This window comes from Coenobita brevimanus, chromosome 5 (assembly GCF_032717465.1).
Source record: "Coenobita brevimanus isolate Jiangsu-jjx chromosome 5, ASM3271746v2, whole genome shotgun sequence".
In the NCBI taxonomy this organism is placed as follows: Eukaryota; Metazoa; Arthropoda; class Malacostraca; order Decapoda; family Coenobitidae; genus Coenobita; species Coenobita brevimanus.
Window position 1 is genome coordinate 13,148,119 of NC_136958.1, and position 22,606 is coordinate 13,170,724.

Genomic DNA, 22,606 nt, shown 5'->3' on the forward strand with positions numbered 1-22,606 from the left:
TACAAAAAAAAAAAAAAATGGGAAAAGGTTGAACATTACAACCCTGGCATAAGTAGAGGGGAGACTATTAGAGAATACAGCAGTCTCCGGGAATACAGTAGTCTCCGTTGCGTCCAGTGCCAGCTCACTCTACACCATCGCTTTGGGCACTCACACGTGATGTCTAACAAGGGTCCTGCTCTCCTGGACGATGGCACGGGGGGTGGGGTAGGGACAGGGACAGGGAACCACCGCAAGGTGGACAAGGGGACAGTGGTTCCAACGTGACTTGATGGTTGGCTGTGGGAAACATCCGCTGGTGTGAGCCTCCCACTAAAATCTGATGCCTCTCTGTCCGGCCCTCGACTGGAGTAAGGTCCTAAAACCCAAACAATAAACAGCAACGAAAATGCTTTGTTAAAATATAGTATTCCAGACACTTTTCCCATAGTATTAACCCACAAACTATTTACACAAAATATACACAAAAGCTTTACCACGGACGGAGCTCTAACCTGGTTGGTGCTTGTGAAAAGACTAACCCGCTCATGTTCTACAGAGCAGAAGTCAGCTAGCTTAAGACGAATGAATCACTGAGGTATCGACAAGCCATCCAACCCCCAAGTCCGTTATTCGAAGCATTAGAGTTTCCTCTTCTCACTTACATTTCTAAGTTACGAATATCAACACTATCTCCTTACATATACTGTACTACTGCTGTTGGAGTGACTTTCTATCCAGCAGCTGAACTGAGAGGGCAGGGAGGGGAAGAGAACCATGGCAGCCAAGGTTGTTGGGAGGGTTAAGTGGTACCACGTCCGAAGGGGTTACGGCTTCGTAACGTGCCGGGACACAGGGAAGGACGTGTTCCTCCACCGGTCCTCCATCGTGGCCCCCAACCCTCTCCACCCTGTGCCCTCTGTTGCTGCTGGTGAGGAGGTGGAGTTTGTTGTCGGAGAGGATGTCAAGGGCCCTGTAGCTGCTTCTGTCACCGGCCCTGCAGGCCAGGCAGTGCGGGGCTCTCCCCACGCCCTTCCTCGTGATCGTCGTCAGCGACAGCCTCTACTTGCTACTCCTGCCTCCTCTCACTCGACCATCATCACCATGTGTGTGGAGGTTGCCAAGGCCTTCTCGGGAGGAGATTTGGCGGTTTTAGCCCAGCGCCTGCCTGCCATCTTCCGGGCCAACGGGCTCCCTGCCATCTCCATTCCCGATTCTTTTTCCTCCACACCTGTGGTGAGGAGGAGGCCTGGGAGGAGAGCTCCTAAGTGTTGTTCTGGGTTATCTGCAACCCCCACTTCCCTGGTTCCGAGGGTACTGCAGCTGCAGCCCTCTACTCCCCCGACAAGGATCCAGCTGTCGGGGCGTGCTGTCTCCCGTCAGTCTGCCTCTCAGCCACTCACTGAGGTGCCCATGGAGGTGGGGGATGTTACAGCCTCCTCGCCACCTGCTGTTGCTGCTCCCGACGACCCTGTGACTTCAGTGGCGCCTCCTTCTGTGACTCGTCCTCCACCAGAGAGCCAGGCATCGGCGAGTCTACAGCCTGCAAGCTCGGGCCGACGGCTATCTTGGGATGACTTTGCCTCCCTCCCCCAGCTGGGCCTCGAGATCTTCGAGGACCAGCTGCGTCATTATGAGGGCTCGGCACCAGAGGAAGCTGGCAAGCTTGAGTATGCCAGAGGGGACTATCGGCAGGCATTGCTCTCTTTCACAGAGCTGCGCCGGGGGTCCCTCCAGGCTGTAACCGGCCCCGAGGAGTACCGTATCCTCTCTTACACCCTCGAGGTCGTGAAGTACCATCTATCCACCGGTCCTAACTCTGACTCAGACTCAGACTCCAGCGATTCGACAGCATAACCTTCTGTCAGCCTCCATAGCCTTCGAGCCCTACTGCTCCTGCTTTGTCGTCTCCTTAAATTCGCAGTTCTAATGCTCTAGAGAACTGGCATAGAGATATTGTAGGATATATACAGTATAATGAGAACTGCATGTAAGTGTAGATAATGTATATATATTTTTTGGCTTAATGGCCTATCATGTGGCCGATAGCCATAAATACCAAAAAAAAAAAAAAGTTGGAGCCTGTGGCAGTGTGGAATGGGGACCTAACACTGATGTCGGGTGGGATTTTTTGAAAGTGCCGCAGTGAGTCTAATCTTCAACAGGAGCAAGGGGGTGTGCAAACAAGGATCTGAGCACAGAGAGAACAACTAGATGCACAACATGAAGAACAAAAAGAATGAAATGAACAGTTTCATGAGGCATTACAGGAACAACAGAGGGAATTACAACTGAGGATGGAAAGACAGCTGGATGCTTTCATGGGGGATGTGAAGGAAAAGCAGCAGCAGTTGAAGAAGGAAGTATACTCTGAGCTACGGCAGCAGAAAGGTGAAATAAGCAATAACATGGAGTTCAGGCAGCATCTAGACGACCAGATGAAGCATGTACATGACCATCTGAAGATTAGTGAGGGAATGGTGACGGAGTGCAGATAGCATGTTGACAGCCAGTTGAAGATTAGTGAGGGAATATTGATGGAGTGCACACAGCATGTAGATAACCAGTTGAAGCATGAAGTCGACCATGTGAAGATAATTAGTGTAAAAATTGAGGCTGTAGAGAAATATTGCACTGCTGAGCCTCAGGTTAGTGTCCAGGGAATATAAGAAAAGAATCAGTAGTGTATGGTGAATCTTGACGGATCTCAAGCATCTAGAGGTAGCATCACAGGGCTGAATAATTTCAGAATGTTGGAGATTTAAGTCCTGGACTTAATTATGATGCCCAGTTTTTAGATCCCAAACCAGTGAAGTGCATGGCTATAATGGGAGTCCAATTAAAAAGAAACCTCGGGAATCTGATGTTAGATTATCTTGGGAAACTTACTGTGCACAGTTTTAGTTACTTCCTGATCGGAATGGTCGGGATGATAGGCAGAGGGCAGTGCAATTTGCTACTAGCCTTAAGGGTGCAGCAATGGAAATTCTGGGCCACATATCAGTGATGGAGAGGAACAGTTATCAGTCCCCAGAAGAAGTGTTGGAGTGCAGATATGGGATGGGACTATGTACCAGACTGAGGTTTACAGAGCAAGATTCCTGACCCATGTACAGGCTCGAGGCAAATCCCTACAACAGCTTGCTAAGACCAGGAGAGTATGGCATACAAGGCATACCATGGAGCAGCACCTAATATGTTGGCTATTCTTCTGAGGGACCAGGTCATCGATGCTGTTGATAGTGCAGAGTTGAAAGTGCATATGAAGCAGGCACAACCCAGAAGCATGCAAGAAGCACTAGCCAGGGCTCTAGAATTTGAGTCCCATGTTAGGTCCAGTACGTCCACTTTTCAGGCATGTTGTAGTGTGGGATTCAAGCCAAGAAAGGCGTAGGTACATGAAACGGAAATGTCTGAAGGAAGTTGCTGGTACTGTGGAAAGCCAGGACACAGAAAAGTGCACTGCTGCAAGTGGAACAGAGAACAGAAGATTAGAGGAAGTTGCTGGTCCTGTGAGAAAGTGGTTTGCAAGAAGTGGAAGAGAGAACAGGAAAAAATCAGAGGAGGTTGCTGGTTCTGCAGGGAGCCCGGACACAAGGAGGTGGATTGTTACAAATGGAAGAAAGAGCAAGAATGGAGTAGTGCAAGGAAATCCACGACTGCAACAAACGGGTGTTGAAGATGTGGTGAGGTGGGATACTTCAGCTATGAGTGTCCAAATGAGAAGGAGGAGGGTAAATTAGTGAAGGCTGGTGACAAGAGGTAACAGCCAGCCAGTTTTTCTCAAGAAGCCCCACCACTAAGAAAATACAGGAGAACCTTGATGAATAGTGTGCAGGAAGACGGAAGAACAGACGGCAAGCAGTGTAGTAGGAATGGGAATCTTAGCAAGAAATGCCGCCATACTATACTGACAGGGCCAGCGCCAGATGAAGAACACCTGAAGAGGATAAAGATGGAGGATGCAGATTCACAACCAGTGCTAGAGTGGCTGCAGCCGAATACATTGTGTCCGTCTTGGTAAGAAGGTTTCAGGTTAATCCCTGCGACCAAGAGCTACTGGAGTCAGTGGGACCTTCTTTCTTTGAACAACAGACTACTGGAGCGTCAGTGGGAGACACCCGATGGCCTCAGCAAGTATTGACAACTGGTAGTTCCGAAGAAGATAAGGTCCGAGATCTTGGATGAGTCCCATAGCCAGATCACTGGTGGGCACCTGGGAGTGAAGAAAACTCTAAGTCGGCTGCAAAAGAGGTTCTACTCGACTGGAATGTGACAGGATGCTTAAGAATGGTGCCGGGCCTGTGATGTGTGTTGTGCCAAGAAGGGGCCCAAGAAATGTGGTTGCGCCTCTTTTCAGCTGTATCAAGTGGGTGCACCATTGGAAAGAGTCATGGTGCATGTTGCAGGACCTCTGCCACTCACTGAAAGAGGGAACCAGTAAATATGTGTTGCTATGGACTACTTCACAAAGTGGCCAAAAGCCTATGCTATCCTCGATCAAGAGGCTGCGAATGTTGCTCGGGTGTTGGTTGACCAGTTTTTCTGTCGTTTTAGGATGCCACAGGAGTTACATTCAGAGCAGGGTACAAACTGAGTGCTGCAAGTTATTGGGGATCAAGAAGACCAGGACGACCCAACAAAGGCGACAGTCAGATGGGATGGTGGAGAAATTCAACTGGACCTTGGGACAAGAACTGGCCAAGTACTCCATAGAGGGACAAATAGAATGGGATCAGAAATTACCTGCATTCTTGATGGCATATCGGTCTGCATTCCATGAGTCTACCGGCTACATCCCTTCAAAACTGATGTTGGACCACGAGTTAAGCTTACCTGTTGACTTGTTAATGGGAAGATCACCTGCTGAAGAGCTACTTAGAGATACCTGCAGCTATGTGAAGCATCTTCAGGAAAGGCTGCCTGAAGTACATCATCAAGTGTGAGGAGCCCTTAAGTTTTCAGAAGAGGTGATGTATTGCAAGCATGATGCCAAGCCAAGTGAGGTGAGCTTCAAGGATAGTGACCGAGTTTTGTTATACTATCGTCAGTGAAAGAAGGGACAGTGACCAAAGCTGCGGAACCCGTGGGACAGACCATACCCTGTGCTGGAACACCTATCAGATGTAAAGTATCAGATTCGGGGAGGCAGGAAGTCTCACCCAAAGGTATTACATGTCAATCGTCTGTGACAGTACCATGGGCCAGGACAGTACAGCTGGAACGTCTCCATGGAATCGTGCTCACCTGCAGCTAAAGATGTTGAGAAGGAACAAGGAGCTAAAGTGCAAGAGGATGGTGACAGTTTCCCAAGAGTAGGAGTGCATCAGGACGAGGACCAAGACATTCCAGGAGGAGTGGACTGTGTGGGAGAGCAGGGATGTTGTCCGAAGCGGCATAGGAGAAGACCTGATAAGTTGAGGGATTACTTTGTGTGTAAATTAAAATGTTTAGTTTGGATTAAGGACTATGTTTATATACATTGTGTAGTTTTGTCGGGACGCTAAAAGAATTAGCTGGATTGCTAGCTAGACTGTGCTGAAGAATTCCTGATGTTTATCATAGTTCCGGTACGAGTCAGAGTTGCCGGTTAGCCTGCTGTTTGTGAGCGTAGTATTTTGTAAGTTATGCATTAATTGTTGTGCTCTTTTTCTCTATAATGTTTTATTTGTGATTGTTTGTTAAATTATGTAATTTAATATAAGTTTGTATGCTAAATAATTCAGAGTGTAATGCAGTGTAAGAAAACTCAGCATGTTTTCGATGTCTCCGAGCTGGCAGCTGTTGTAACCGATGCTCTCTCTCTGGAATACACCACAACTGTGGAGAAATGTAGAACACTTTAGAATATAGGAAGCTTATATAAGGATGAAGAAGAGACTAGAGCAAATTCAGTCAGCTTTCAGTGCAGTTTGAGTGTAGGTCAGTGTCAGTGCAGTGCAGTTTGTATATTTTCGGTACTTGTGAAAGTAGTGAAGTGTTGTTGGCAAACAGTGAAGTGTTTTTGCAGTTTGTATATCTTCGGTGCTTGTAAAAACAGTGACGTGAAGTTGGAAAGCATTAAGTGTATTATTATTTGGAAAATTTAGATATTGAACTTAAGAAGCCAATGTTTATTTCGCCTCAGCTGATCATGTGTGCTGTATACCGAGAGGCTGACCATAAGAAGAACAACTCACTGGGCAACGTCCTTCCTGTACTGTACTACTGCTGTTGGACCCTGTGGGAATGTGGGACGGGGACATAACATTATGAAGAGTGAATAAAGAGAGATGAGAGAAAAAGATTAATAAAAATGAAAAATCTAATACTGGGAAAGAACTAGAACACCGAGTGAAATCAGAAATTAATAATGTCAATAATCTCACTCTTAGAGAAAGTGACAATCTCAAGGAAAGTGACGCCGAGGATTGTCTCACTTTGATGGTTGAGAGTGAAGTGAGCAGTAAACTTGTGAAGCTTCTCCCTCGTGGATTGAGCAGACAAGGTGACTGGAGAAAGCTAGATCATGTAGGTCCGTGACGAGGCACGATGAGGGAAGACACACCCGTGTTGTGACGTAGTTATGACCTTAAGAGGCAGGTGTGGCCAAGTGTCCATGGCTGGGCGTCTTGAGTGGAAGAGTTGTTGTGCAGATGGCTTGCTGTCACTGTGGCCTGCGGGGTGTGGCAGGGTGTGGGGCTGGGCAGGGACGGCTTGGTTTTTCCACAGCAGGCAAGGCTAAACCAGAGGGTGATTGACAATTTACCTCTTGTTTTAAATGTTTAATAGTTCTGGTAAACAAATCGGGGCCCTCTTTCTGGGCACCAAAATGTGAAAAATATTTAATGTATACAAGTCGGTATCCCTGCCGGGGCACCGCTATATAAGAAATTTCTGGTATTTACTAATAAACAACTCGTAGGTCGTTACTCATCTATAAAGTTGTTCTTAAGTAAATCAAACAAGTCTCATAGAGTTAGGCGAAACGTAACTTAACCTTAACTCACCTACAATAACTATTTCTCCTCTCTCTCATAGCTAATCCCCCCTTGAATTGGCCAATTCGTAAAAGTTACTTAGCTAGTGAATAGGGAGTGATCGATAACCGATGACGATGAGGCTGCTTACTGTAATTGCTTGAGCAAGCAAGCGTCCTTATGGTGCGTATGTACAACCATCTTAGCTTGAGAGTGACTAGGAACAGAGTGTGGTGTGCGGCAGGACCTACCTCCCTCACAGAATGGTAGGTTGCCAACTATTAATTATTTACAGCACTAAATACAGTTAGATTACATTATGATATGTACAGGGCGAATCTAACAAATTAATCTTAGTTTTACTTAAACTAAAGTTAGACCAAATATTCCCTTAAACTGTGTAAATATCTTAATTCCACATCTGCTTAACAGGAGAATCTTTCCCTACTTGCCACGTCATCTAACGCGCAGACGCAGTTTAGGTCAATGGAAAATACCACATAATTACATGTATTTACAATGTATAGTTGTCCACGGGGGTTAAATGCAGTAGCATTTAATTTATCAATAACAAGAATTATTAAAGAGAACGTAATTTCTGGGTTATTAAAACCGCTTGAACAATTATCAACGTTCTCAATTTTTCCTCTGCCTTTAACCAGGGATAACTATGATGAAAATAAAGAGCGCAACTGCTCTGGGGGAAAATATTTCCCACACCTCTCAAGGAAGGCACAGGACACACACAACAGATCCACATGATGAAGGGCAGGAGGTGACGAGAATTGGAACAGTTGACAGGTGCAGGCTTCAGATACAGTAGGGTGAGGCAGGTCACAGACAGAGGGAGCCCAGGACATGCACTGCCAGGCACGCACAGGACGGGTATGGCATAGCTGAATAACTGTGAGACCGTGTGAAGAGAAGACCAGGGCGGTTTGTAAAGGACAGAGTGTGGCTTATCGGCTGGAAAATGGGCTTTACAGAGAACATTTTTAGGAGACGGTGAATAACGGTTTCCATCCACTACAATGCCACCATTTGTTACCAGATCGGAGAGTCAAGGTTGATCCCAAATTCCACTGAGTATTTGATGACCTTATTGTGGACTAGAATATTACAGATGCCCCCTTCTTGAGGTTTAAGTATGAACTGAGGCGGTTAGCTGGCAAGCTTCTTTCCACCCTAGCTCCATAGACATGGATCAGAAAAGCCCTTGTAATGGCGCCACATGGTTCAGTGCATTCTGTCACGTAGGGTCTCTTATGGCTATACATCAACTATACTTATACAGGGTTATACATTATACAGTAATATTCATACAGTAATACGTACACTACCATTATGTAATGTTTAGTTTGTAAGAAATTATCATATAGTTTGTAACTCTCTCTCTCTCTCTCTCTCTCTCTCTCTCTCTCTCTCTCTCTCTCTCTCTCTCTCTCTCTCTCTCTCACGAGTATATAGATAAATAGATATAAAGACAATTATTAAGGAAAGATGATTAATCGAAGAGTATGTGTGAATGTCTTCGGATGATGTGTATGTATGGACAAGCATAAGCTACCTGTGTTTCTGTTTATAAATGCTTCCCAGATACGGGTGTAACTTCAGAATGAATATTTTCCATGGGTGAAGACACTCAAATGTAGGATGGGTCTCTGTCAAGTTACTGTAGTTAGGCTTGTAAGACGATAAATACACAATCAGGAACTCAGGTTATAAAAATGCTCCCACGACGACTGGTTACTTTATTGGAAGAGGTTCGTCCTGTTCTCTGGGGGTCAGGTTCATTTTTGTCTCTCACTAATTACGTTGGGAGACAGTCAAAAAGGGCATCACGTTTATCCAATCCCATTACGCTACACTGACTTAAGGAATCTTCGGATCCATATACATAAAACAGTCTTCTCAGTGTTGTCTTCTTTACTTTGTATTTTTACAATTGGAAGCTGTCAGTGCTGGTTAGTACATTCAAGCAAGTGGATAGATCGTCATAACACATGGGCAGCAGAAAGCATTGCACCACATAACAGGTACATTATCGTAAATATTACAATTTCTCACCCGGGTAAACAAGATTCCTCCGACATGTAGGAGTAGACTGTAGCACCAGTCGAGCAGGGCAGTACTCCCAAGGTGGATGGAAAGCTGATGACAGGGAGAGCTGGAGCTCCCATTTCATCAGCCCTTGGGACCAGTTCCCGACCATCCCCCTTTGCTGAACTTTTTCAGTGTTTCAGTAACACAGAGAGTAGGCCAGCATGCTCTCCAGTACAAGTTTCTCTAAGGTCCCGTCCACACGAGCGGGCAGTGCCCAAGGGGCAAACATTGATACCAAATCACATTCCAATTCACACATTTAGAAGGTGGCTGGCGGGCACAAGCGTAGATGATGTCATAAGCAGGGAAACCACTGGCAAACTATCTATAACACCCTTGCCCGTTGTTGAGGCAATGCTTGCCATGTGGACAACAAAACAAGTGTGCCTGGAGAGACCAATGGCCACCAGAAACTGTTTGATTTGGTAAAACAGCTAAAGAAGCGAGGAATATACGCTCAGCGGGCAGTGCCCGTCAGGCATTGCCCGCTTGTGTGGACGGGGCCTAACTGTCAACACCAATCTACATGCACAGTACACACTACACTTCCTTTTCAAAAAAAAAAAAAAGGGCACAATAACCAGGCCTCGGAGTCCCGGGGGGAGGGGGCCAGATATGCCCCCATCCGCCCCACTCCCGGTGATGACTCAGCTAGATGCCTGGAACCATTGTCTGACTCACTTCTTCATTTCTGCAACATTCGCGGCCTTTACTCTAACATTCTGCCAAATGCCACCTCTCCTCTAAACCTCAGCTTCTCTTCCTGACAGAGACTCAGCTGTCTGAGGCAACTGACAGCAAACGCTATTCTGTTTCCTCCTACATTCTCTACACTCATCTCAAAGCCAAAAGTGGCTGTTTTGTATATGTACGCAATGGCTTATCTTGCTCTCGTGTTCCTGAACTCGATTCTTCTGAATTCTCTGCTCTCTGGTTTCAGCTTTCCTGTAATTCTCTGACCAAATATATCTGTGCTGTTTACTTATCTCCTAATTCTACTGACTATCAAAAATTCTTCGACTATCTTCTACGATGAAACACATCCTATCCATTTCTCCTTTCTCAAAAATCTCCATTCTAGGAGATTTCAATGTTCTCCACCATCTTTGGCTCTCCTCTCCTTTCACTGATCCACCTGGTGAACAAGCCTACATCTTTTCTATTCTTAATGATGTAGAGCAGCTCGTACAGCATCCTACCCATATCCTTGACCGCCATGGAGAGAGCTCCCACATACTTGACCTCTTCCTTACAACTAATCCTTCTGCTTTCGCTGTTCATCTTTCCTCTCTGTTAGGCTCCTCCAATCACAACCTTATTACCTTGATCTGTCCAATCACTTCGGTACGGACTGTGGACCCCCCAAAAAAATGTGGACTGTGACACTTTGGAACAGCAGACTGGGAGGCCCTCAGGCAGTACTTCTTTGATTTTCCCAGGAATGATTATTGCTTCCATGGCCGGGAACCATCTGAGTGTGCTTTACGCATTATTGAGGTTATTCTCTTGGGCATGGAAGCATAAATTCCCTTCTCATACCCTTTGACTAATGCTAGAAAGCCTTGGTTTAATCTCGCTTGTTCTAATGCTGTCCACAACAAGCAGAGGGCCTATAAAAGGTACCGGAGCCAACCCATCCCTGAATCACATCTTGTTTATGTTTCTGCTCAGAATCGTGCTAAGTCTGTTCTTTGCTGTGCTAAAAATAACTTCATCCTTACTAAATGCTCCCAACTCTCCAACTCGAATTCTTCCCGCTGCTTCTGGCACCTTGCCAAAAACCTTTCTAACAACGTTACCTCATCATCCTTCCCTCCTCTTTTCTACTCTGATGGCTTTGTAGCTATTTCTTCTCCTGATAAAGCAGATCTCTTTGCGCAGACTTTCTCCTCCAATTCCACCTTAGACGATTCCAGTGGTGTTTCTCCATCATTTCCCCCATCTGACTTCCTCATGGCTGACATTAAAATTTCTTCAGCTGATGTATATTCTGCCATCATTTGCCTTAATACTAACAAGGCATATGGGCCTGATGGAATCCCTCTTTTTGTCCTAAAGAACTGTTCTTCTGTGCTTACACCCTGCCTAGGTAAACTCTTTTGCCTCCGTCTCTCAACTTGTGCATGTCCTTGCTGGAAGTTTGCTCTCATTCAGCCAGTCCCAACGAAGGGTGACCATTCCCAGCCCTCTAACTATCGTCCAATTGCTTTAACATCTTGTGTCTCAAAAGTTTTCGAGTTAATTCTTAATAGAAAAAAATTAAAGCATGTGTCTGTCATAAGCTTTCTGATCGTCAGTATGGGTTCCGTCAGGGACCCTCTACTGGCGATCTTCTCACCTACCTTTCAGACTCCTGGTCATTGTACTTGACGACTCAAAGGCATAAATCTTTAATTTTCAAACTGCTCTCTTACGTGTTCTGGCCTTCTATCTGTGCCTTCATCTATAGCTTCCTTATTATAGCCACTGTTTTAGACGGCCATCATTCTTTCTCTTAGATCTATCAACAGTGGTATTCCTCAGGGCTCTGTCCTATCACCAACTCTCTCCCTTGTATTCATCAATGACCTAAGCTGTACACCTAACCATGTCCACTCATACACTGATGATTCCACCCTTCATCTTAACCTTCGATTCTTGCATCGTCCATCTAAGCAGTTACTTCAACAAACAAAGGGTGAGGCTATGGCACACATGTCTGATTTGGCTCGTATCTCTGACTGGGGTAAAAGTAATCTGGTTGTTTTTAATTCATCAGAAACTCAGTTTTTACACCTATCAACTAACACAGTCTTCTACAGGAGTACCCAGTAAAGTTTAATAATATCCAGCTCAATCCTGCATCATCCTTGAATATGCTTGAGGTTTCATTCACTCGGGACTTATCTTGGAAAGATCATATTGCATCTCATGTAAAATCTGCTTCCAAGAGATTGGATGTGCTAAGCCGACTTTGTACCTTCTTTACCCCTGCACATTTCTTGACTTTATACACGGGTTTTATTCGCCCCAATGTAGAGTACAACTGTCATGTGTGGGGTGGCTCCCCACATACAGCTCTCTCAATAGGGTGGTGTCACAGGCTTTTCGTCTCATTAACTCTCCTCCTCTTACTGACTCCCTCAACTTCTGTCTCTTTGCTGCAGTGTTGCATCTTGATCTCTTTTCTATTGCTACTTCAATGGTCACTACTCCTCTGAACTCTGTGCTTGCATCCCTCCACCTCTACGGCGGGTGCATAGCACACGCCTAGCAACAAACTCCCTTTACTGTCCAGCTCTCTAATGCAAGAGTTAACCGTTACTTCTAGTCCTTCATTTATGCAACAGGCCAACTCTGGAACTGTCCCCCTCTGTCTGTATTTCCTACTTTCCATGATCTCCAGTCTTTCAAACGCAGTGTGTCCAGGCACTTCGAAATGAATGGATCTTGAATTTGGCTTTCTCTCTCTCTCTCTCTCTCTCTCTCTCTCTCTCTCTCTCTCTCTCTCTCTCTTTTTTCCTTGGAATAAACGGTTTGCGGGCTCCTGGCCTTTGGTTCCTTCTTTCTTGCATAAAAAGATGTTATAGAAGTAAAGTTTAATTAAAGACAATAGAAACATTAAAACAATATTGATATTATATATGGATAATAGGAAAACTAGATGACATTATTAATAGTGGGTGGCCCTGTACTAATAATAACATACTAGCTAATAGGGTGATATCTAAGTAAATATGTGTGAACACAGAAGAGAATGATAATTTGATCAGTTAATAATGTGTTGGACTGCGTAAATAATTATCAATTCGGTAACAACAAGATATACAAAAAAGATGATTATAAGATGGTTTTATGATTAGAAAAAATATTGATGTATGATATAGTGATGAACTAAAAAAAAAAAAAAAAAACTACAATAATATCATAACTGGTTATGCAGGATTTACAATATCTTCGTGAGAGAATAAGATCTTCCCATAACGAGATAATGTCAACATAACTAGTTGGATGTCCACGCGTCTTCGCATAAATCAATACTGCATATGTAGAGGTGGAGTTGACGGTGGCTTGGTTGGTTGCTGCTCCTGGGCAGGGAGTATTGGGCTGTCATGTTCCCACTCAAATTTCCTCAGTTTAAGCATCAGGCTGTGATTTTTTCAAGTCATTTTCAAATTCAACAAGGTTCACTGTTTTTCCTGGTTTATAATCTACCCTAATTTCATGGAGTCTGTTTTTTTTTTTTTTTTTTTTTTTTCGTGCATTTAAGGCGTGACTACACCACCAGGAGATGACAGGGAACAATCACGTGTTAGTCTGGGGGATACTGCTTTAAAATTAATTCAGATAACAATCTATCACACTTAAAATGACCATAGCTCATGCTGACATTCTTTTCATATGTGCCAGAAATTAGACAAGATTCTATTACATTTCTTTCATTTAAGCTTTTTGATCTTGCTAGAATCTTGGAGCCTGTCCAGTCAATATGATGATCACTGGATGCTTTGTGCTGAAATAAACCACTACTCTTTTGGGCTTTCCTTACACTGTATTTATGTTGTGAGATTCTAGTTTCCAAATCTTTTCCAGATTGTCCAATGTAAAATTTGTTACATAGCTTTTACATGGGATTTTGCAGATGGATTTTGCAACTGAACTGTTGCGTGACACGAACACCTACAGTGAACTCAAAAGTGATCCAACTGAAAAACAAAGTAGACAATTCCATAAAGAAATCAAGACTTTGCTAAGAGGAAGGGATGACTTGATCAAACAGTTCTCTGTGCAAAATCCATCTGCACCATATATGTATGGCTTAATTAAAACTCACAAACCAAACAACCCCATCAGGCCGATTGTAAGCTCTATAGGTTCTACGACATACAAGCTCTCCAAGTGGCTTGTAACACTGGTGTCCCCTGTTGTAGGCACTATCTCTGATTCATTTGTACAAAGCAATGAGGATTTGGTAAGAAAGTTAAAATCTCTAAATGTCATGTACCCCTACAAATTAGTCAGCTTTGATGTTAAATCATTATTCACAAATGTCCCTGTTGATGATGTTCTAACTTTCCTGCCAAGCATTCTGGGTAGTAACATTGATGGTATTCCCTCTGAAAACATTAGCTAATTAGATTGTGCATTGTGAATTCTTCTTTTACCTTTGAAGGTAAATTTTACACACAAAAATTTGGTATGGCCATGGGTAATCCCCTTTCCCCAGTTCTGGCAAATATTTACATGGAATACTTTGAGAAACATTTACTGACCTCCATAAAGGAACAAAACATAGTTTGGCTCCGATACGTTGATGATATCCTGTGCTTCTGGCCTAACAGTCTTCCCATTGCTGAATTTCTCCTGTAGTTAAATTCGTTAGTTCCATCCATTAAGTTTACTCATGAGATGGAAATGGATAATGAATTGCCATTTTTTTGATGTAAAAGTTATTAGGGACCAAAATGTTTTGAAGACTAAGGTACACAGAAAACCTACAAATATTATGTCATATGTTCATTACTATTCAAACCATCATATTAATGTAAAAAGATCTGTGTTCATATCCATGTACCTAAGAGCATATAGAATTTCAGATCCAGAATTTTTAGATGATGAACTAAAAATGATTCAGAGTTTTGGAAAGAAGCTAAAATATCCACAAAGCATACTTACTCAGTGCCACAATACAGCCAAGAAACGATTCCTTGAAGGGAAAACTAATAAGCCAGATCGCCAGAACATTCAAAGAACCCTTGTCCTCCCCTTCCATGAAAATTTTCTTGATGTTGTTCACATACTGAGGAAACTCAATGTACAAGTAGTATTCAAATATGAGAACACCATAAAAAAAAAACCTCATGAAGAACAGCCCTTTCAGTAATTCAGGCGTTGTTTACAAAATCCTGTGTAAAAGCTGTGTAACAGATTTTACACAGGACAATCTGGAAAAGATTTGGAAACTAGAATCTCACAACATAAATACAGTGTAAGGACAGCCCAACAGAGTAGTGGTTTATTTCAGCCCAAAGCATCCAGTGATCACCATATTGACTGGACAGGCTCCAAGATTCTAGCAAGATCAAAAAGCTTAGATGAAAGGAATGTAATAGAATCTTGTCTAATTTCTGGCACATATGAAAAGAATGTCAGCATGAGCTATGGTCATTTTAAGTGTGATAAATTGTTAACTGAAATAATTTTAAAGCAGTATCCCCCAGACTAACAAGTGATTGTTCCCTGTCATCTCCTGGTGGTGTAGTCACGCCTGTGTGGGACACACCAAGCATTAATCCTCTAGGTCTTAAGCAGCAGTATTTATCCCCTCCTCCCTCCCCCCTCTCCCCTTCCCCTTTCCCCTCCTCCCCTCCCTCTTCCCCCTCCCTCCCACTCCCCTTTCCTCCCCTCCTATTCCCTCCTCCTTTGTCACGTGCATTTTTAGATTCAGGTCATCCTTTGTTGTGTTCCACACCCTGCTACAGGTGACCATAAGCTAAGCCGCAGGTAAAAATTCAGGTCATCCATTGTTCTGTGTACCACTACCTGCTGCGGCTGTGCATAAAAGACTTCTACCCTTTACGTTTCTGTCTCACTCTGTCTGAAGATGTAATATACGAAAGTACTCACTGTCGCTCCCTTCATGTCTCCTGTGGTTAGTTTGCATACATATCTTCACGGTGAAGTGAAGTCTCTGCATATATATATATATATATATATATAGTAAGAGAGAGAGAAGAGAGTGGATGAGGAATTTGGAAGGAATTTGAGTGTAAAGTGGAGGGACTGTAAGAAAATGTTCTGGAAAGAGGTGAAAAGAGTAAGACAGGGTGGAAGTGAAGTTAGCAGGGGAGTGAAAGATAAAAATGGTAGATTACTAGTGGAGAAGGGAGAAAAAGTGAGCAGATGGAGAGAACACTTTAAGGAATTGTTGAACGTGGAGGATGGAAGTAATGCGAGTATAAGTGGCTGGGGAATGGCTGGGAGAAGGAGGGAGGTGAGAAGACAGGAAGAAATCAGTAGGATAGAAGTTGTGGAAGCAGTGAAGAAAGTTAAATCAGGGAAAGCCCCAGGAATTGATGGAGTGTGTGGTGAAATGCTGAAGCATGGGGGAGAGATAGTAGTAGAATGGATGTGGAAGATGTGCAGATTGGCCTGGGAGGAAGGTAGAGTCCCGGAGGATTGGAAGTCAGGTATAATTATTCCCTTGCACAAAGGAAAAGGGGAAAAAGAAGTGTGTGGTAATCATAGGGGCATTTGTCTTCTTAGTATAATAGGAAAAGTGTATGGTAGGATACTTATTGACAGACTTAGAGAAAGAACAGAGAAATTAGTTGGAGAAGAACAGGGAGGCTTTAGGAAGGGAAGAGGTTGTGTAGATCAGATATTCATTCTCAGATCTTTAGTGGAAAAGTTTCTAGAGAAGGGAAAGAAGTTGTATGCGGCTTTCATGGATTTGGAGAAAGCATATGATTGTGGAAAGTGTTAAGAATATATGGAGTAGATGGGAAGTTGTTGAATGCTGTGAAGAGTATGTACGATGGTGCGAAGGCTGCAGTGCGTGCGGATGGTGAACTAAGTGAATTTTTCTCTTTGAAAGTTGGGTTGAAACAGGGATGTGTCATGTCTCCATGGTTGTTCAATCTGTACATGGATGGGGTAATAAAAGAGGTACAAGGTAGGGTAGTGGATGTTGGAGTGGCCCTGGTGAGAGAGGATAGTGTTTGGAAACTCCCCGTACTGTTGTTTGCAGATGATACTGTATTGCTGAGTGAAGACGAAGGGGAGCTGCAAGGCTTGGTGGATGAGTTTGAGAGAGTGTGTAAGAAACGGAATCTAAAGGTGAATGTAGGGAAGAGTAAAGTGATGGTCTTTGAGAGAGGTGAAGTCAGTGAATGTACAGCGAGGTTGGATGGTGAGGAATTGGAAATTGTGAGTACGTTTAAGTACTTGGGTAGTGTGATGAGTAAGGATGGAGGTTTGGAGGGTGAAGTGCTTGAAAGGGTACAGCAGGGAAGAAAGGTTGCTGGTTCTTTGAAAGCAGTGATAAGAAACAGGGAAGTGAGCATGGAAGTGAAAAAGTTACTACATGACAGTATTGTGATACCAACTCTAACGTACGGAAGTGAAGCTTGGACGTTGTTGGAAGGACACAAGTCAAGAGTGAGAGCTGTGGAAATGAGTTATTTAAGAGGAGCCTGTGGAGTCACATGGAGAGACAGGCTGACGAATGAGGATATAAAGGAGCGTTGTGGTGTGGATGTGGATGTGATAGGAAGCGTTATGAGGAACACACTGAGGTGGTTTGGCCATGTGGAGAGGATGGAGGGTGAAAGACTGACGAAGAGAGTGTATGTGAGTGAGGTGGAGGGGGAAAGAGGGAGGGGGAGGCCGAGGATGAGATGGAGAGATGGGGTGGAGAGGTATATGAGAGAGGGGGTGTGAGTTGGGAGCAGGGGAGTGACACGGCGGGGGACAGGGCGACTTGGAGGCGATTTGTTTGTGGCCACCCCAAACGGGATTGAGGCGTCTGGCAATATATATATATATATATATATATATATATATATATATATATATATATATATATATATATATATATATATATATATATATAAGTGACCATGAACGGTCAAATTCAAGGTCACTCATTCAGGGGGCTGTAACTCGAAACTCGTTGAAGAGAGAGATATTTGCTATTATCAAGGTATAGGAAGTCTCATGGGCTTTCATTTGGCAGCATGACCTTTGACCTTGAGCGACCATGAAAGGTCAAACGCAAGTTCACGGATTTTCAGAGGGCGTGACTTGAAAACATTTGCGCCATTACATTAGACTTTTATTGTGCACTGACGCAAAATTGCATGAACAAGTGTGCATTTAATAGCAATAAAATACCTGCTGTTGGGCAAGGTTTGTTATGCCTGATACCACTTTAAAATTTTTTTATTAAGACACATTAATATGTAAAACTGAGTTATGTTCTTGCCACTGGCCAAATAATAGGAAACAACATAAAGCACATGCTGTAACCTTTGTGACTCCCTAAAACTATGTAAAAATCATTAGACAATCCTAACCACAAGCATTTTATCTTCTAAAACGCAAGCCAGATCTTTGGGGTTAACGATATATAAACTTTCAATAATATCCAAATGAAACAAAAGCATTCGAGGGCCGAATGCTAATCACCCGCCATAATAGGTTGTTGGCTAAAATATAAGCTGCCTACAAAGCTGTTCGAAAAAAATTTTACAAAATTGCGAAATTTGATCACCGCATTTCACAAAAAGTCAATCCATAATGATGATGATGATGATGATAATAATAATAATAATAATAATAATAATAATAATAATAATAATGATGATAAAATTTATGGAGGCTGGCATTCGGTTGTCTTTGTTTAGGGGTAGACTGTAGCACCAGTCGAGCAGGGCAGTACTCCCAAGGTGGATGGATAGCTGATGACAGGGAGAGCTGGAGTTCCCGTTTCATCAGCCCTCGGGACTAGTTCCTGACCATCCCCCTTTCCTGAACTTTTTCAGTGTTTCAGCTCACAAACAGTAGGCCAGCATGCTCTCCAATACAAGTTTCTCTAACTGTCAACACCAATCTACATGCACAGGACACATTACACTAACATTTTCAAAACTAAAAAAAAAGTAAAATGGCGACAACTAATCATGCCTCAGAGTCCCCGGGGGGGGGGGACCATAAATGCCCTCACCATCCGCCCCTATCCCGGTGATGACTCTTTATGCCTGGGACCACTGTCTGACTCACTTCTTCTTTATTTCTGCAACATTTGCGGTTATTCCTCTAACTTCTCTCTATTGAAATCACCTCTCCTCCTCTAAACCTCACCTTCTTTTCTTAACAGAGACTCAGCAGTCTGAAGCAACTGACAGCAAATCTTTTCTGTATCCTCATACTTTCTCAATACTCATTTCAAAGCCAGAGGTGGCTGTTGTGTATATGTATGCAACGACCTATCATCCTCTCATGTTCCTGAACTTGATTCTTCTGCATTCTCTACTCTCTGGCTACAGCTTTCTTGTCATTCTTTGACTAAATATATCAGCGCTGTTTACTTATCTCCTAATTCTACTGACTATCAAAAATTCCTCGACTATCTTACTTCTACAATGGAACACATTCTATCCATTTCTCCTTTCTCAGATATCTCCATTCTAGGAGATTTCAATGTTCACCACCATATTTGGCTGTCCTCTCCTTTCACTGATCCACCTGTGAACAAGTCTACATCTTTTCTCTCCTTAACGACCTAGAGCAGCTTGTACAGCATCCTACCCGTATCCCTGACCGCCATGGAGAGAGCTCCCACATACCTGACCTCTTCCTTACAACTAATCCTTCTGCTTACACTGTTATTCTTTTCTCTCCGTTGGGCTCCTCTGATCATAATCTTATTACCTTCACCTGTTCTATCGCTCCAGTACGGCCTGTGGATCCTCCAAGGAAACGTTGTCTGTGGCACTTTGGAGCTGCAGACTGGAAGGCCCTCAGGCAGTACTTCCTTCATTTTCCTTGGAATGATTATTGCTTCCATGGCCGGGAGCCATCTGAGTGTGCCTTGCACAATATTCTCTTGGGCATGGAAGCATACATTCCCTTCTCATATCCTTTGACTAATGCAAGAAAACCTTGGTTTAATCACTCTTGTTTTAATGCTGTCTGCAACAAGGAGAGAGCCTGTAAAAGGTACCGGAGCAAACCCACCCCTGAATCACATCTTTTTTATGTTTCTGCCCAGAATCGTGCTAAGTCTGCTCTTCACTCTGCTTTTAATAATTTCATCCGTACTAAATGGTCCCAACTCTTAAACTTGAATTCTTCCCGCTCCTTCTGGCACCTTGCCAAAAACCTTTCTAACAACTTTACCTCATCATCCTTCCCTCTTCCTTTCTACTCTGATGGCTCTGTAGCAATTTCTTCTACTGATAAACCAGATCTCTTCGCACAGACTTTCTCCTCCAATTCCACTTTAGACGATTCTGGTGCTGTTCCTCCATCTCTTACCCCCTCTGACTTCCTCATAGCTGACATTAAAATTTCTTCGGCTGATGTATTTTCTGCCATCACTGGTCTCAATACTAACAAGGTATATGGGTCTGATGGAGTCCCTCCTGTTGTCCTCAAGAACTGTGCTTCTGTGCTTACACCCTGTCTAGGTAAACTCTTTTGCCTTTGTTATTCAATTTGTACCTTTCCTTCTTGCTGGAAGTTTGTTCCCAATCAGCCAGTCCCAAAGAAGGGTGACCATTCCCAACCCTCTAACTATCGTCCAATTCCTTTAACATCCTGTGTCTCAAAAGTTTTTGAGTCTATTCTTAACAAAAAAATTTTAAAGCATCTTTCCTATCACAACCTTGTTTCTGATCGTCAGTACGGGTTCCTTCAGGGACGCTCCACTGGTGATCTTCTCACCTTCCATTCAGACTACTGGTCATCCTCATTTCGGGACTTTGGCGAAAGCTTTGCCATTGCACTTGACATCTCAAAGGTTTGCAATCGAGTCTGGCATAAATCTTTAATTTCCAAAGTGCCCATTTACGGTCTCTATCCTTCTATCTGTGCCTTCATCTATAGCTTTCTTCCTTGTCGTTCTGTAGCTGCTGTTGTAGACGGCCATCGTTCTTCTCCTCGATCTGTCAACAGTGGTGATCCTCTGGGCTCTGTCCTGTCACCAACTCTCTTTTATTCATCAGTGACCCTCTAAGCTGTACATCTAACCCTATCCACTCGTACGCAATGTCCATCTCAACAGTTACTTCAACAAACAAGGGATGAGGCTATGGCACACCTAATGTCTGACTTGGCTTGTAATTCTGAGTGGGGTAAAAGTAATATTATTGTTTTTAATGCATCAAAGACTCAATTTTTACACTATCAACCCATCAAAATCTTCCATGGGAGTACCCACTAAAGTTTAATAATATCCAGCTCAATCCTGCATCATCCTTGAACATGCTTGGGGTTTCCTTCACTCGGAACTTGTCTTGGAAAAGTCATATTGCATCTCTTGTAAAATCTACTTCCAAGGGATTAGGTGTGCTAAGCTGACTCCGTGCCTTCTTTACCCCTGCACAGTTGTTGACTTTATACACGGCTTTTATTCACCCCTGTTTTGAGTACAACTCTCATGTGTGGGGAGGCTCCCCATATACAGCTCTTATAAATAGGGTGGAGTCAAAGGCTTTTTGTCTCATCAACTCCCCTCCTTTTACTGGCTTCCTTCAACCTGTCTCTTCGCCGCACTGTTGTCTCTTTATCTCTTTTCTATCGCTTCTTCAATGGTCACTGCTCCTCTGAAGTGTCTGCTTGCATCCCTCCGCCTCTACGACGAGTGCAACATACTCTCACCCCTTTTCTCTCCAGCTCTCTAATGCAAGAGTTAACCGTTACTCCCAGTCCTTCATTAATGCAACAGGTCAACTCTGGAACTGTCTCCCTCTGTCTGTATTTCCCACTTCCCATGATCTTCAGTCCTTCAAACGCAGTGTGTCCAGGCATCTTAAAACGAACTGATCTTGAATTTGGCTCTCTTTTGTATTTTTTTTTTTTAAGGAACTGTTTTGCGGCTCGGCCATTGGTTCCTGCTTACTCATATTAAAAAAAAAAAGTGCAATAAAAGTAATAAGCTTCTGCACATCCGCATAGTTCCTAGTTCCTGAAGGTTTGGTAATAATTCGTCTACATACAACCTTTCGAGATATTTTGACCACACACACACACACACACACACACACACACACACACACACACACACACACACACACACACGCACGCACGCACGCACGCACGCACGCACGCACGCACGCACACACACACACACACACACACACACACACACACACACACACACACACACACACACACACACACACACACACACACACGCAATGTCTCCTCGCCTTGCTAACGGCGAACGATAAAATAAAACGCAGCATTTATAGTTGAAAGTACCGTCGCGTTGAAGATTCTCAGGTTCATGTGAGCAAAGGTTTTTGTGTAATATGTATGATAATGTAACTGTTGTGTGATTGAGTAAACGTAATACCCCCTTACCTCTCTCCCAGCGAAATTAGAGAGAGACAGAAATCAACCTGGCTCTCAGAAAATAGGACGAACCTCTTCCAGTTAAGTAACAAGTCGTTGTGGGAACTTTTTTATAACATGAGTTCCTGACTGCCTATCTTCTGTCCTACAAGCCCAACTACAATAACCTTGTAGAGGCCCGCCCTACATGTTGGCAGCAAGGTCAAGAACACGCCTTCTCTTCATCCTGTCTGATATTGGCTACCAAACTTATTTGTTGTTTAATACTGGGGCTGTCTGCCATTTGCTACAAAGCCTGTCTGCTATTTAATGCCAAGGCTGTCTACCATTTGCTACCAAGCCTGTCTGCCATTTAAAATGAAGCCTGTCTACCATTTGCTGCTAACCCAGCCTACCTTCCAACCAGGATTCTGATGTCCCATGCTGATTGTTTCAACCTCAAGTGACCCGGTGACCTGCAACTCGCCCTCTCTCACCCGTCTCTAACCAGCTGTCGGAACGAGACT